Source organism: Vanessa cardui, chromosome 17 (genome assembly GCF_905220365.1).
Source record: "Vanessa cardui chromosome 17, ilVanCard2.1, whole genome shotgun sequence".
NCBI lineage: Eukaryota > Metazoa > Arthropoda > Insecta > Lepidoptera > Nymphalidae > Vanessa > Vanessa cardui.
Window position 1 is genome coordinate 8,131,037 of NC_061139.1, and position 17,400 is coordinate 8,148,436.

General features: G+C 32.8%; 1 protein-coding gene across 1 annotated transcript in view; it reads left to right on the forward strand.

Annotated features, from left to right (window-relative positions):
- Window positions 1–9,208: 9,208 nt before the first annotated feature.
- Window positions 9,209–17,400, forward strand: part of LOC124536724 (protein spaetzle 3) — a 51,229-nt gene continuing 43,037 nt past the window's right edge. The window contains exon 1 of the mRNA XM_047113295.1: window positions 9,209–9,473. The gene's annotated coding sequence lies outside the window, so the exon portion shown is untranslated. The remainder of the gene's footprint in view (window positions 9,474–17,400) is intronic.

The window sequence follows — 17,400 nt, forward strand, 5'->3', positions numbered from 1 at the left end:
GACACATCGTTAATAGATTTTCAAAGTTAATTGAATCTGTATCGCTGTTCGAATTAGTAGGTAAAATAGAAAAAGTATCATTTGATTTTTCTAATGGAAGGCTATGACAGCGGGTTGTATGAATTTTTAAGCCTTTTTGGCTTCTGAATAGCCTCCCATTAGTACATTGGGGACATGTTAAGAGGTCCGGCTGGGAATTAATGATTGTCCTATCATTATTAGAATATAAAATTTAACTGTATAAACTTATAAACACTATAAACACATAGAGTCACTATTATGCCGCTAGAGTGTCACCAGCACAGCATTACAGCAAGCGGCTCATCGTAGGGACGCTTGACTTGCTCGGCATCGCCTCACTCGTCACGACCCCTGAGAACAATAAATAAAATTTTAACAAAAAGAAAAACCGACTTCAAACAAAACACTATTTTAAAACAAATGAATATGCACGAAAAAGTAATAAAAATAATTGCGTATTCAACATATTTTTTAGTCTTCCTAAGTTAAATGAAATGAAAAATATTAGACTACTTAATCTTTAAAATTAGGGGGTTATCAATATATATTTAAATATATTGATAACCCCCTCCTTTTGGAAGTCGGTTGAAAAGCGAAATCAGTAAATCATTAAATTCAAAAAATATTTATTTCGAATAATTTGATGTTAAGAATAAAATTGATGTCAATTTAAGAAATGGATCGATAAATAATTTTATTATAATAAAATTAAAACCGAAATTTATTTTGACATTGACATCAAATTTCTTCTCATATATATATTATATATATATATATATATATATATATATATATATATATATATATATATATATATATATATATATATATATATATATATATATATATATATATATGAATATATGTATATATATATATTCTACTATAGATAGTTTTGCTATAAACAGTATTGGTCTAAATATACGTAACGATAAAGCTCTTCTAATATATATCACATACTTTAAAAAACCAAGAAGCTGCTGTACATAATATATAACATTTAGGCTAAACGTGACACGGAAATATAAAATGCAAACAACTTAATTTCCTTCTTACTTTTTTCCTATGATTATGTGTTTCTGTCTCGCTCCCTTATTGATATAGATATAATAATATGCATAATAAAAACATTATTAATCTAACTGTGATGAGATGGACGATAAACTTAAAATACCACAAAAACAAATATACCAATTTGACTACTTCAATTCAATGAAATGTCAAGTACGATGGCTGGTACGCATTGTCAAGTGGTATCGTAAGGTCACTGACGTTTACCGAGTCTCAAAATTCAAACACACACTGCCTTAGAACTAAAGATGTTAACGAAATGCGATCGGTAACAATTGTACAATTTAAAAATGTATCTGTTAGCTTTGGTTCAACAATTTATAAAAAAATTATTGAACGCATCATAATACAAATTCAAGTGTGCTTCGATCTTCATTATATTATAATAAAAATATAACATTACACTTCTTCATTACATTCTGTCTTTTTTCATAAAATCACTGACACTGTTTGTAGGAAAGAGAGGGCAATAACGATACACATCAATAATACCGTTATTTCATAGAGGAATTATGGACCACTTATTTATTATTCTTCTTAAAGTAGGTACTTCTAACTTCTAGGCGTTGAGATAAACAAACCATAGCTTTATAGAATTTTATACTGTTGTTTGTGTGTTTGATATTCTAATATATTCTCATGTACTTTGTAGTATAGATCCATTCTAAATCCATACGTAAAGTATCTTAGCCTATTTTATCTCAAAATAAAATTGACAATATTTTTCAAATTCAAAACAAAAAATAATCGACGTTTAAATTTATTACTACGATTTTTCAAAAATTGTAGTTATCCTTTCCAATATATTATCTGTTCTGTGGACAACACGGCAGAATAAATATGAACGTAGTGACACAACTTCAGACATCATTTACGAGGTACGCCAGTCTTGATATCGTGGAAACGCATGCATATTTAATGTAAATTAAACATTTCATATTGTCTTTAGATTATCCTATATAAATCTTAATTAATTAAGATCACAGTCTGTGATCTATTATTACACGTGGCGGTGACATAAAAAATGTCAACGTACGATATAAAATCTAGTATACAGAGTAGCACCTAAAAATTATTCAGTAGCTACGAGCTTTTGCCTACCATTCCTTATCTTGCTTGCTTGGTCCGAAGTCTTAGTAAGCAATTTTATTAATTGTTAATCAAACCCTTTGCTAGAAAAAAGAAAGGAAATACTTTACTTCTTCCACATGATTATTATTTATGAACAGATTTTTTAATCCATGAGTTTCTAGAGTATAGAAGAATTTAATGCAAATTTATTATTTATTTAATCAATATTCTTGACAGTACTTCAAGAGTAGCAATACGCGCTCAACATCCTCTATGACTTTCTTTGAGAATTACATAAACTATATATAAGCAATTAGATCTAAGATCCTGTTTAAATTAAAACGAAACATAAAAAGTATAACAGTACAAAGAAAACCCCGTTAGCGGAAATACGGAAATCCCAAACAATCAATTAATGTCATAACGAGAAGTAGACTAAAATAAACTAACAATTAATAATTCATCCTACCGCACGTTTTATGTATATATTACATAGATTATAACTAGTCTGTGCTTTGTAATAAATGTCATGTTCACTAACATAAGTACAAGCGGTTTTAGTTCTAATGAGTTTTTAAAATTACTGCTAACGATTTAATAAAGGCATGAGATAACCAGACTAAAATGCGATAATTATAATCTCGGTTAAAATATTTACGATTGAATAGACTTGTGATGTTGGTCGGTTAATTAATTTGCAGAAAAAAACTGTTGTGCGAAATCAAATAATTGAAACTAATTAGGGACTTATATTCCGTGTAGGTCTTGGGTTTTGTTAAACAACGATTTTAAATATTTGAAGATCATATGTTATGCAATGTGGGTCGATTTTCAAGTGACTGTAATTTGATTTGTTTTTAATCTTTTTTGGGATTAGAACTAAGCAGTTTCCTACTTCAATTAAATAAAAAATAAAATGACATACGGATCATAATAAACGATCTCTTATTATTTTAATTTTAAATTATTTATAAATATTAAATAATACATTCGAGATGGCCCAGTGGTTAGAACGCGTGCATCTTAACCGATGATTGCGGGCTAAAACCCAGGCAAGCACCAATATATATGTGCTTAATTTGTGTTTATAATTCATCTCGTGCTCGGCGGTGATGGAAAACATCGTGAGGAAACCTGCATGTGTCTAATTCTGCGAGTTTCTGCCACATGTACATTCCACCAACCCACATTGGAACAGCATGGTGGAATATGTTCCAAACCCTCTCCTTAATGGAAGAGGAGGCCTTATCCCAGCAGTGGGAAATTTATAGGCTGTTGCTTTACTTTTTACATTCAATTACAGTCACATATTTTTTTATGACCTTTTCTTAACACTATTTTGGCTATTATTTGTGCCTAGAGGGCACAAATGTCCATTATGATGACACCGCAATTTTTGAATTTCTATTAAAAAAATATTGTGCTGAAATGTGCCCAGTATGTGCTATGATGTGCCGCTTGAAAAAAGAAATTTACCCAAAAAATATCATTTTTAGGAGGAGGTTCTTCTTTCAAGTCCGGCTCACCGCTACTTTACTTTGTAACGTGTAAAAGTGCAACCCGAGTCGAAGGCGAGACTTTCGCGAGAAATTCCTTTTTTTTCCAACATTTGCACATGGCAGCACATGTCGAGCAAATTACGGCTCAGATTGTGTCGCCAATGTCACGTGCGAATTTTTTGTCTACTTGGTTGGTGATATAATAAATTATGATGTTGTCATAACGTCAACAAAATCAAAAAAATCAAAATCAAAGTATACTTTATTCAAGTGGGCTTTTACAAGCACTTTTGAATCGTCATTTAACTAATTGTTAAAGTGAAGCTACCACCGGTTCGGAAAGTAGATTATACCGAGAAGAACCGGCAAGAAACTCAGTAGTTACTCTTTTTCAACATTTAAAAAAATACAGTCATGTTAGTTAATTTCCAAGTCAATACAATTACTAAATTAATATATCCCGCCTGGAAGCCAACAGGCATTAATTCCACGCTTTTTTATCATCTACAAAATCTTGTATCGAATAATACGCCTTTTTCACCAATGTATTTTTTATAATCGCTTTGAATTTACGAGACGGCAAAGTTAAAAATGTCTGTGGAATTTTATTCACATTTATTCAACAGTAGCCAATTTCAAAGGAGTCCAATCAAAAGCGGCCAGTTTTAAGTGATACCTATCTACGGTGACCACATACGCAGGACATTAATGTGCATAGGTGTGTGCAGAAACACAGGTACACTCTCTATTCCCTATTCTCATAATCATGAGAATCATGTTATCTATTAACACAAATAGGCTGATTTCCCACGAGCACGAAAAAGCGCAGGACCAGGCTTTAGATGCTTTCCAAGGCACGGGTTTGTACACACTTCCAATTGTTAGTCAGCCCGCTACTGACAAATTTAACGACAAAAAGCCAAATAATATTATCTATATAATATATCTATATAACTGGATTATGAACCGATTTCCTCGGGATAACTAGCTTCGTCCATGAAACCGGAACATAGTAATTCTGAGAAAAAACCTCCTTATAAAATTTTGAAGTTATGCCATTAGTGTATAGTACGAAACAACTTAGATGTAGCATCGGCAAAATTGGTAAAATCGATCACATCCGAATTAAGTACGCTATCGCAAATTATCAATATTTATTTCTTATGTGAATATGATCTTCACACAAAAGTAATACTTAACTTGTAATATCGTATGACCTAATATATTCGTCGATTTACATACACTTTCTCGGGTTGAATTGACGCGAGAATCTATAACCACGAATAGCGTTGAATGGCGCGGTAGGGAGCTATTTGTATTATGTATAATCGGTTTTATTGAATTTGCCGACTCTACATCTAAGTTGTGTCGTTAATACGTTATTTTGTCTCATTGGTTTTACCGAGTTGGGTTGATGGTATCCTATACATATACATGTAGTCACTACAACAATGGTAATAACTTACTATAATAAAGTCATTACGAATAAATTCGATGATGGAACCTTGTATTTACTTTGTTAAAACATATGACTCATCCTTTGCGAATATTCAATTATAAAAGAGATTTATATCATTGATGTCATCAAAAATGTTTTATGAATAAACAAATGGAGCAAGACAAGATTATGATGATGTCGCCCGGTCTTCAACAGTCATAACCAATCTCGAGGGAAAACAATGTTTAGTTACAGTGAGTTGAGATGGCCCAGTGGTTAGAATGCGTGCATCTTAACCGATGACTGCGGGTTCAAACCCAGGCAAGCACCACTATATATATGTGCTTAATTTGTGTTTATAATTCATCTCGTGCTCGGCGGTGAAGGAAAACATCGTGAGGAAACCTGCATGTCTCTAATTTCATCGAAATTCTGCCACATGTGCATTCCACCAACCCTCCAATGCGTGGTGAAATATGTTCCAAACCATCTCCTTAATGGAAGTGGAGGCCTTATCTCATCAGTGGGAAATTTACAGGTTGTTACTTTACTTTACTACTTAGTTACAGTGAAGAGTTGTGCGTACAAAAATCATAGAGTGCATTCACTATTTTTTATTTCTCGTTAAATTATATATACTGTAAAACTAGATTAATATAATATTATTTTAAATGTGAAAGTAACTCTGTATGGCTGTCTATATGTCGCTCTTTCACCGTAAACCAATGAACCGAAATTAGGTATGAACTCTAGGGAAGGACATATGTTATATAAGTAAAGGCTTTTTTGCCTAATAAGTACATGACAACAAACAATGGACTATGTACATTAATATACAGGAAATATTTTTAACGATTTTGATTTGTTCTCTTAATTTACTCATTAGATATTACTTATAAATTAATAAGGTACATAAGATTTTAAATCTGTATCGAAATGAGCTTAAAATCGATTAAGTCCAAATACCGACATTAAAAAAAATCGAGACCGTTTTTACACGGCGGTCACCTTTACGCAATACGAATATTCTCCGCGAATAAATATTAAATCATCATCACTCACTTATATCGATATGGTCCACTAGTTAGTGATCCATTAGTGATTGACACGTGATTCTTTACCGGTGATTACTATACAATACTGGATACCATTGATAGTTGAAACGCACTATTGATATTTTTGAATGGTGTTTTCCGCAGTCGAGTATATACCGGTTTACAGGGATACGCCACACCATATCCCGGGTTCGATTCCCAACTGAGTAAACTTAGAAAAAGTTCATTAATTTTCTATGGGTATAGTTGTTTGTGGTATCGTCATACTTCAGATTTATCATATCACAAGTTCTTTAGCTACTTACATTGGGATCAGAGTAATGTAAGTGTCCAACTCTTATTTATTTAAAATTAATCTCGTGCTTGACTGAAAATGAAAACATTTTGTACTTGGTCAATAATGAAATCAAGGCTTAACCACAAAAGAGGATGAGGTCTTAGCTCAATGTTTGCATATTTGCAAACCGTTACAGTAAAGTTTCGTTACTATTAAACTAGATGTGCTATCAGGAACCTTGTATAGCCTTATTTGTTACAATTGTCTAATATACATAATATTTATAAATCTTTTATAATATGCCGCAGTTTACTGCGCGTAGGTGGGTACTCCGTTAAGTTAAGTTTGGGTTTTCCAATGTCGCTTTACGTCGCGGATGTCAAAGTCAACTTAAAAATTAAGGGTTGACACTTGAATAATTGATATAATTACTAAAGAAAGCACTAGATTAAAATTTACACCAGTCACATTGACATTAAACAAGTTGCATAAAATATATGTATGAGTCGTGATGGCACAGTGATTAGAACGCGTGCATCTTATTGCGGGATTGCTTGGATTGCGGGTTCAAACCTAGGCAAGCAGCACTGAATATTCATGTGCTTAATTTGTATTTATAATTCATCTCGTGCTCGGCGGTGAAAGAAAACATTGTGAGGAAACCTGCATGTGTCTAATTTCATAGAAATTCTTCCACATGTGTATTCCACCAACACGCATAGGAGCAGCGTGGTGGAAGATGTTCCAAACCTTCTCCTCAAGGGGAGAGCCTCAGCCCAACAAAAGGAAATTTACAGGCTGTTGTTGTTGTTGTATGAATATACATAGTCCCGTAAAGCTACTTTGTTTTATACTATTCATAAATAGTACTAAATTATATATTTCGAAGTCAAACTTTTTTAAAGACAATTTGACGAGTTCCAGATCACAGAACAAGCCGTCTTTGGATCAGGCTATAGCACCACACCATAAAGTTCCGCGGCGAGGAAATCGTGTTGGTTTCGGTTTTGAACTTGGACAAAACCGAGGTCGTGTTCAACAGGCATGTCGTTCCGGGACTGATTTACGCCGAAGGGATGTCGCCTTATATCGCTATGTTCGAAAACAACAACAAAACGTGAAGCATGTGAATTACCCACAGCTGGGATAAGGCCTCCTCCTACTTTGAGAAGAAGGATAGTAGCATATTCCACCACCCTGCTCCAAGGCGGGTTGGTAAATTCATATGGCGCAGAATTTCATTCAAATTACACATATTAATAGAGCACGAGATAAAGTATAAACTCATATTAAGCACATTAAAATTCAGTGGTTCTTGCATGAGTTTGAACCCCCAACTATCTGTTCAGATGGACGCGTTCTAACCACTGGGTCATCTCTCTCGGCGGAAAACGAAAGTTTTCCACCAAATCGCGTTATAGATTATGATTGACTGATGATGATAATATGACATTTGAATTGTGAAGAAAGAAAACCAACTCTCTATGACGTTTGATTATTCTTTAGTTAGTTAATTCAGACATACATATGTGTGGTATATAAAATTAAAACTACTGACAGCCCTAGCATAACAAATCATTTGTATAACAGCGGATCTAAGGCTTATATGAGCGTTATTAACTGTTACAGATGTCCAATGTTATAAGAATATCAAATATTTATTCCAAAAACATAGATTAGATTATTTTGTCTTTTCATTAACAGCCTGTCCATTTTACTTAACGGCACCATCAATCTGCGGTCTGAATGACACTCAGAACACTGGTCTTCTTCTAGAAGAAGAAAACTATCTTTATATTCTCCTGAAAATTGAAGTTATTCAATTGGTTACGTTAGGTTAAAACAATTTTTTTTTTCATTAAATTTTAAGCACATTTTGCAATGCAACAGTATGTACTGTATAGATTTAAATATACATAAATAGTCAGAAAAATAATCGAATAGAGATGCGTACAGAGTTATTTCTTTAAGATAGTAGAGATTTGCTTAAGCGTATAACTCAGATATTAAACTTATTAAATTAATAAAAAAGACTTTGTAATGTCAACAAAAACGAAAATCTATTTCCCTTTGGAGTTAATTTGTAAAAAGTCTTTCAGTTTTATTTTTGTGTTTATTTAGATTAGATTTTCCTTCTTTTCGAGTAACGTCCTTGTAATAAATGAAATGAAACTCTTATTTTATATTACTTCGTATAGCTACATATTTAGTATATCGCAAAGGTACATAAACATTGTATGCTTTGTAAGTAATACAAATACTAAGCTTTGTAAATAATATTAATGCTACAACAACTTTACAACTATTTAGGGCCAGACTTTACCAATGACCATAATATTTGCTATTTAATGGCACACCTAATTGTCTGTTATCATCTGGTCTAGGGCTGAAAAACTTGGCTCTATCTCTCAAGTTGCTTTTTTTTTGCATTAAAAATTGGGAGCTCGTTTCCGTTAAACATATAATAAAAATAAAAAAAATGTATAACATATTAAATAGAATGTGTTCCTCTAACAACAATCAGTGCGCATGGTGCATTACAGTTAAGGCATAGTTGATAGTGCGAACCGCAAGCGGAGTGCTGGGTCCGGGAAAATGACCAGATGATCATATCGTAAAAAATGGCGTAATTCCCTGACAGCCACACACAATGCTCGAAAGAATTCGATCCGCTACAGTTTCCGCGTCCACAATGTAACCATTCATACCAGCCGGAACACATACATCATCGGAAGTTTGAAGGCTCACTGTTGACGGTTGTACACCGTACAGCTGACTGCTGACCAGTGACAATAAGACAGTCGGAGTAAAAGTACGCGGTTCGCGTCATTCTAGTGTACGCGCGACCGGCTACCAGTACGCACGCGTTTACCGCTCAAAATAAAGCCCGCCAAATTCTAACGTGAACTCATTCGAAATTCAAATTGAAAACATTCCTATAAACAGTTACGTTATCTAGATTATCTGTGGACAATTATTGTTTGTTAGGGTATAAACATTAAGGTTTAACAATTCCGTGAAGGCGTAAACGAGGAATAAAGGTAAATATGCAATTATGAGAGTATAGTTTATTTAATTTACGTGTGCTTTATATACTTGTTTCGTCACGTACACTACACGTTCTTCTGTTTAATTTTATAAGGTAATCTCTTATTTTATATTTAATTTTCAAGTTGTTTACTTTGCCATCTTACGAAATAATAAAAATTAATTATATACTTTATAATTTTGCGTAAGATATGAAAACATCTTGCAATAAATTGAATGTAATGTAATTACCGATAGCTAATAATATGATTATTTCTGTAAATATTATGCAATATCAAAAACATATCCAGGTATTATTTTTACCTTAATTTAATGTCAAATGTTGTAATGCATAAACAAACTTACGTCTTAATAGCTATGGCCTTATGTCATTGGCGAAATTTGATTGGATCGGAGATTCGAGGTTTGCGTAAAAACATGTCTTGAACACATCTCCAAGGCTGTTCTAAATTGATCGAAAGAGTTAATAAGTCCAAACGGTTAATAAATTTGAAGAGATAGTTTTTGTATGAATTTTAATCAACTTAAACTACGATCGTCATTTATTTAAAGTGACTTTTCTGTATTCCATTTTACTGAACAATGTTTCTTTGGTTTAGTTATATTACGTTAAATAAACTTATTAGTAGTAGTAACATATGACCCACTGATGGTGAAAGGTCACTGCTATCCTTAGCGTATTCCTACACGCTGTTCCACCAGTTTGGTGGATTTACATGTGGCAAAATTTCATCCAATTTACACGAAAGTTTCCACTCTACGTTCGTTGCACGAAATAAATTATGAATACAAATTAAATCAGTAAATTAAGTTCGGTGGCATTGCCATAGTTGAATCAGCGATCGCTCTATCTCGGCTTTATTAAACTAAGGATTTAATATTAATCTCGTTTTTAAGATCCCTAATCTTAAATCAAATAAAAATTTATCTTTACTAATCTATTCTATAATAATATGTAGGCGACAATCTATGGATCATCCATATATTTAAAAAATATGGTAGCAATCTACGTTATTCTACAGTGCTATAGGGTATAAATTGTACATACTTATTTCATACAACAACAACAGCCTGTAAATTTCCACTGCTGGGCTAAAGGCCTCCTCTCCCTTTAAGGAGAAGGTTCGGAACATATTGTACCACGCTGTTCCAATGCGGGCTGGTGGGATACACATGTGGCAAAATTTCTATGGAATTTGTCACATGCAGGTTTCCTCACGATGTTTTCCTTCACCGCCGAGCACGAGATTATATTATAAAGACAAATTAAGCACACGAATCAGCGGTGCTTGCCTGGGTTTGAACCCGCAATCATCTGTTAAGATGCACGCGTTCTAACCACTGGGCCATCTCTGCTCCTATCTCTCCTCCTCTTATTTCATAGCATTTTCTTTATTAACCTATAAATAAAAACTATCCCAGACAGATAGCTAATCAATTTATACTAAGTTTAAAACGAAGTTGCTTCCCGCTGTCAGTCTTTCCCTGCTTTGATTTTTAAAACTACGCAATACGCAACGGATTTGAATGCGGCTTTTCTAAAGCGATAAAGCATTAATCCTTATCCAATTAAGTACCTTTAATATATTGTAAATATAATAAAGATCAATATGACCTTGTACTGCCTAATTTAAACTAATATATTTGAAATTACAAATTTAAAATGCAGGAAAATATCAGTTTGTATTGCCTAATGACAAAATATCTGTGGAAATTGTATATAGACATTCTGTAGTATATTTAGTATCAGCATTGCATCCATACAAAGCTAGGTCGGTATATTAAATCCATAACGTTTTGTGGTCAGTGCTTCAATTATATTCTCTCATCCACGAATATCATATTTTATTTGTTCTTAACCAAACGAATAGTTTTTTCGTCGTGATTGCTTAATAAATAATCACAAAACCACATTTAGTATTTATTTTACAAAGACAAATCATAGTAAAATAAATTGTTTATTCTGTAATTAATCAAAGCAACTCCAAGATTGTATAACATAAAATGGTTTAAGGATCTAGTAATAAGTGCTTTTAAGTTTAATTATGTCGAGGGACATAACTCTATTTTATGTTACTTTTTATAATTAACGTTACAGTTAATATTGCTAAAAAAAACATAATTTTCTATAATAACTATTAAGCTCTCTACTCTTCTACTAATCGAAGACAATTATGTATTTAATTAATATAAAAATTATATTACTCTGTTTGCTAATACACAGGCATGCAGGCACACTCAAATACATGCTCGTTTGTATAAAATTACCATTTTTTTCATTAAATTTCTCTGCTATTGTTTGTATTTAATACATACAACAACAACAACAGCCTGTAAATTCCCACTGCTGGGCTAAAGGCCTCCTCTCCCTTTGAGGAGAAGGTTTGGAACATATTCCACCACGCTGTTCCAATGCGGGTTGGTGGAATATACATATGGCAGAATTTTTATGAAATTTGTCACATGCAGGTTTCCTCACGATGTTTTCCTCCACCGCTGAGCACGAGATGAATTATTAAGACAAATTAAGCGCATGAAACAGCGGTGCTTGCGTGGGTTTGAACCCGTAATCATCGGTTTTGTCATTCAGGCGTTCTAACCACTGGGCCATCTCGACTAATTTAAATTGAAAACAAATGTAATATTTTTAACGGTAACTTAACCTGTTTTGGAAGGAAAGACCTAATTTTTGTGATATGTGGTTTTTTGCTCCGATAAATTTATTATTATTATTATATAAAGGACTGTCTATTGAAAAAAGATTTATCGAAATCATATTTGTAGTTTGAGTTCAATGTATCCAAACTACCGCTATTGATCGATTATGTAAAAAAATACGTTTTATCATTAGATAATATATTCATTTGTATAATAAATTAATGATTTACAAATATTGTTGTATAAAACTATTTCTTAATAATTTTATTTCATAATAAACGGTATATAGACGTTGATTGATTTTACTTATTAATATTTCAACGTTTAATCATACACACGTTATACATCAAACAGATCCAACTACATATATATTCTGTAAGAATAAACTCGAAACTCACCACAGAGCTCGCTCGTGAAATGTCAAAAAGTTATATGCGATTATGACTCTTATAGTTCTAACATTTAAAGCAAACACTCACCAAAATTGCTTATCGCCGTATGTAGAGTTTCAATACTTTAAGAGTGAGTTTTTAGAGATTTGACGACCTCCGTGGTCTAGTAGTGTGTACACCGGTTTTCATGGGTTTGCCACTCTGAGGTCCCGGGTTCGATTCACGGCCGAGTCGATGTAGAAAAATTTCATTAGTTTTCTATGTAGTCTTGGGTCTGGATGTTTGTTGTACCATCGTTACTTCTGATTTTCCATAACACAAGCGCTTTAGCTACTTATATTGGGATCAGAGTAATGTATTTGACGTTGCCCAATATTTATTATTATTATTATAATAAGAGAAAAGCAATTATGATTAAAATTTAAATATTAAATAACTCGATAGCCTTTGTGCAAGCCCGTCTGGGTAGGTACTACCCACTCGTCAGCTATTCTACCAGTTTGATGGATAAGTGAGACAGTGTATACTGGAACGTCTTAGCATCCAAAGCTGATGGTAATGGTGATGTTACCACTTAACATCAGCTGGCCCATCAATCAGTTCGTCATATCACAAAAACAAATTATACATGTCTATCAGAGCATGTAAATGTCTTATGACAAATCATTTATTGCTAACGATGATCATATCTGCTGTTTATCATATAAATTGCGAATTGTCTATTTATTGTCAAAATTACAAATTAATGATATAAATAATAGATTAAATAGTAGTAGTAAAATAAATTAAAGTAAACAAATATTGTTTATATAATTAATTATATACTTTTTTATTAACCTAAGAATAAAAAACATTAAATATATACAAATATGAATTAAAAATAGTTACTGTATAAATCTTGACCGCGTGGAATGGTGGCAAGAATGCTAGCAGCATTTCCCCGTTGAATCGCAATTCCGATCCTCTGAGCAAAAAACGAACCAGCCATCATATCACCAGTGGTGTATCACCAGTGGAGGTAATGTTCGTAATTTATTGTGAATATTTTCATTGAGTTTACCGTAATCCAGAACGAAATGATTATTTGGAACATACTTACTGAAGGCAGTGAAAAACTTTACGGATGTAAACGTCAAACATGCCCGTCCATTAAACTGAATATCATATGTATTTAATATCGAGATATCTCGATTATACGACATTTACGGATATATGTTATCGACAGAAAAATCATTATTTTTGTAACAATTATTGTGGTTTTTTTTGTGGTATAGGTTGGCGGACGAGCATATGGGCCACCTGATGAAAAGTGGTCACCATCACCCATAGACCATAGACAATGACGCTGTAAGATATATTACCTTACATCGTCAATGTGCCACAAACCTTGGGAACTCAGATGTTATGTCCCTTGTGCCTGTAGTTACACTGGCTCACTCACCCTTCAAACCGGAACACAACAAAACTGAGTACTGTTATTTGGATTTCGATCACATCTGTTTACCACGAAATCTTTATCTTCTTCTATATAATAAATGTAAAAGTAACTCTGTCTGTCTGTTGCCCTTTCACGACCAAATCGCTCAACCGAGTAGAAAACTAATGGTAATCTAAATCGACTCGGCCGGGAATCGAACCCGGGACCTCAGAGTGGCGTACCCATGAGACCGGTGTACACATTAATCGACCACGGAGGTCGTCAATTTGAACGATTGACGAATATTACAATGTAATTGAAGTGGCCTAGAGTACACATGGCTCTACCATTAGTATTGACACAGGATAAATGGATACATAATGCTAATGTTACCGTGAAATTGTTACGACAGATAGTTTATAACAAATCCGGACAGGCGGTGATTACAGTAAACCACATAAAGCAAATCAAAATATACTTCATTCAAGAAGATTTTGCAAACACTTTTGAATCAACATTTAACAACTAGGTATATTACGTGAAGATACCACTTTTCTTAAAGTATATTCTACTGAAAAGAACCGGTAAGAAACTCAGTAATTACTCTTTGATATATTACTTACCATCAGATGGCGCATATGCTCGTCCGCCAACCTATACCATAAAAAAAATATTAAAAAACCAGGCATTTTAGTTAAATACAATTATATAAATATGTTCATATATGTATATTATATTTGGTATCGTTTAGGGTAAGGTATTATCTCTATAATTTAACTGAAATTGATCCGTTACGATTTTACATATTGTTTTTATATGTTATATATTTTCCCATCCTTATCTATGCTAATATTATAAATGCGGAAATAAGTTTGTTTGTTACCTCATCACGCTTAAACTATTGAACTGATTTTTTGTTGATGAAATTTAAAGAGTATTTTCATTTCCGAGGACTCAGACTATTTTTTTGTTCACCCCTCAAAGGGTTAAAAATGCGGTGTGTATGCATTTTTATAAATTTAGCGCTCGTAAAGCCGCAGTTCCAGCTTGTTTGTTATATCAAATTATCCGGTAATATCCATATAATTTATGATTACAAGTATTACTAATGATGATTACGTCCTCCGGACCGAAATCAACTATGGTAATCTAGTTTTTGTTGACTTATCTGCGCAAGTTATGTTAAAAAATAAATATGTTACAAACAAGTTTATTTTTCGACTTTTTAAACTGATATGATGATACTCTATGGTTAGAGAGTTGACGCGAACAATAAAATTATTTAAAAACTCAACTAAAACAAAGTAAAAAATATATATTAACAAAGAGACGGACCTCAAAAATAATGAATACTTTTTAGCTTTGAAAAATTTCTAAAAAAAATTGTCAGTCCAATAAAGTAGTCCAGTCCAAAAGTGACTAACTAACAATAAATAGCAAATTACAAGTGAAATGAATATATCCTCAATCAACGAGACCGCTTTTTGTGGAATAAAAGTCACTAGCTATACTTCTACTAGGAATTACTTGAACACTAGAATGCCATCCAAGAAATATTACATGAATAACAGTAAACATTTCAGCAAAATAAAGATGACAGAAACTGAAAACGACTATACATTATATATTGCAGAAAAAAAATTGGTTACCTGTTCAGGAGTGACGAAACAATAAAGGGCAAATTTAAATTATAATTAATTAATCCCCATAATAATTCAAGGGACTACTTTCCCCTTAATTCAAATACAAAGTTTGTGATAAGAGTACCCCAGAACAGGTCTGTTATTATCACTTCTCTAATCAGCAAATCGAGAGATATATTTTCAATGTGACAATATTTTTCGGAACTTCTCTAAATATTATATAAGAGTTGCCAACACCGAGTCGAGATGGCCCAGTGGTTAGAACGTGTGCATCTTAACCTATGATTGCGGGTTCAAACCCAGGCAAGCACCGCTGATTCGTGTGCTTAATTTGTCTTTATAATTCATCTCGTGCTCAGCGGTGAAGGAAAACATCGTGAGGAAACCTGCATGTGACAAATTTCATAGAAATTCTACCACATGTGTATTCCACCAACCCGCAATGGAACAGTGTGGTGGAATATGTTCCAAACCTTCTCCTCAAAGGCAGAGGAGGCCTTTAGCCCAGCAGTGGGAATTTACAGACTGTTGTTGTGTTGTTGTTGTGCCAACACCAAGTTACAAAAAGTAGAACTCGAATTTTGATGAACCTGGTTACAAGGTAGTATATAATCTAAACGATTAATGTATGGTGAAAATGGGTTAAATTTGATAAAGAAAAGTAATAATAATGTTTGAGCCAGGAAAATGACCATTCAGGGGTCAAGAGGCCACTGGTAACGTAAAAAGTTCAGTAGTGGCGTGAAAAATTGAAAATACTATACCTTATCAGGATGCTATACAAGCCTAGGATGCTAACTATCTACATCCTGTCAGGAAACTACAAAAAAGAGGACATGTCTTGGGTAAACAAGACGTTTGGTAACTCGAATATTATTAATATTGTTTAGAAGAAATGAACTTAATAAGTTAAATAGAAATACAATAAAACGTATATCTTAAACGAAGATTGCGGATTTAAACCCGGATAAGGTACTGGGTTTTCATGGGCTTAATTTGAGTTTATAATTAATCTTGTGTTCAATGGTAAAGGAAAACCTGCTAGTATCGAATGAAATTCTCTCGCATATTTATCCATACAAATGCTTTTTAGCCGCTTTCGTTTCGATTAACTCGAAAATGTCTTTATAAGAGGACTTCTCTCCTCTTAAGGTTTTCCCAGCAACGGGATGTCAGTTGATGGCATATTTACTTTTTGGGAATCAGGATAAGAATTCTAAAATATTAATCCTGATTGATATATTTGACAAAACAATTTCATAATTAACTTTATCTTTTCTGAGTAAAAACTTCTTGAGTCTTCAAAGAATTACTTGAATATTTTATATAGTATATAACGTGTTATACTTTCCCATGATAAGAGTAACACTCGTAATCATCAATTTATTATTACGTGATCATGATTGGCGGAACAGGGTCACGGTATACTTTGGCTCAGTCGAACAAATTAAATATCCACAAAATAATGCCAACTTTCTTTTTATTGCGTATAACACTCTTGATTTTAATATATGTTTGCTATTAATTTTTTTATCAAACATTTTTTTTTAATTATTAGATAAAATTAGAAAAAAAATGCTTTTTTGTTTTAGGCTACTTTATTTCATTTAAAACAAATTGTAATTTGAATTTGTAAGTCACTAGTGGAATTTCCGCAAAAAGATAACAGTAGTAAGTACTAGAATTTTTTTACTATATTTCTTATATTTTAACTTTGTACTTTCTCTGAAATTTTTCACCGGTGTTGCCATATTATAAAAAAATATTATATTAATGTTTTTTCACTTCTATTTTTTTTACATGTCTATAC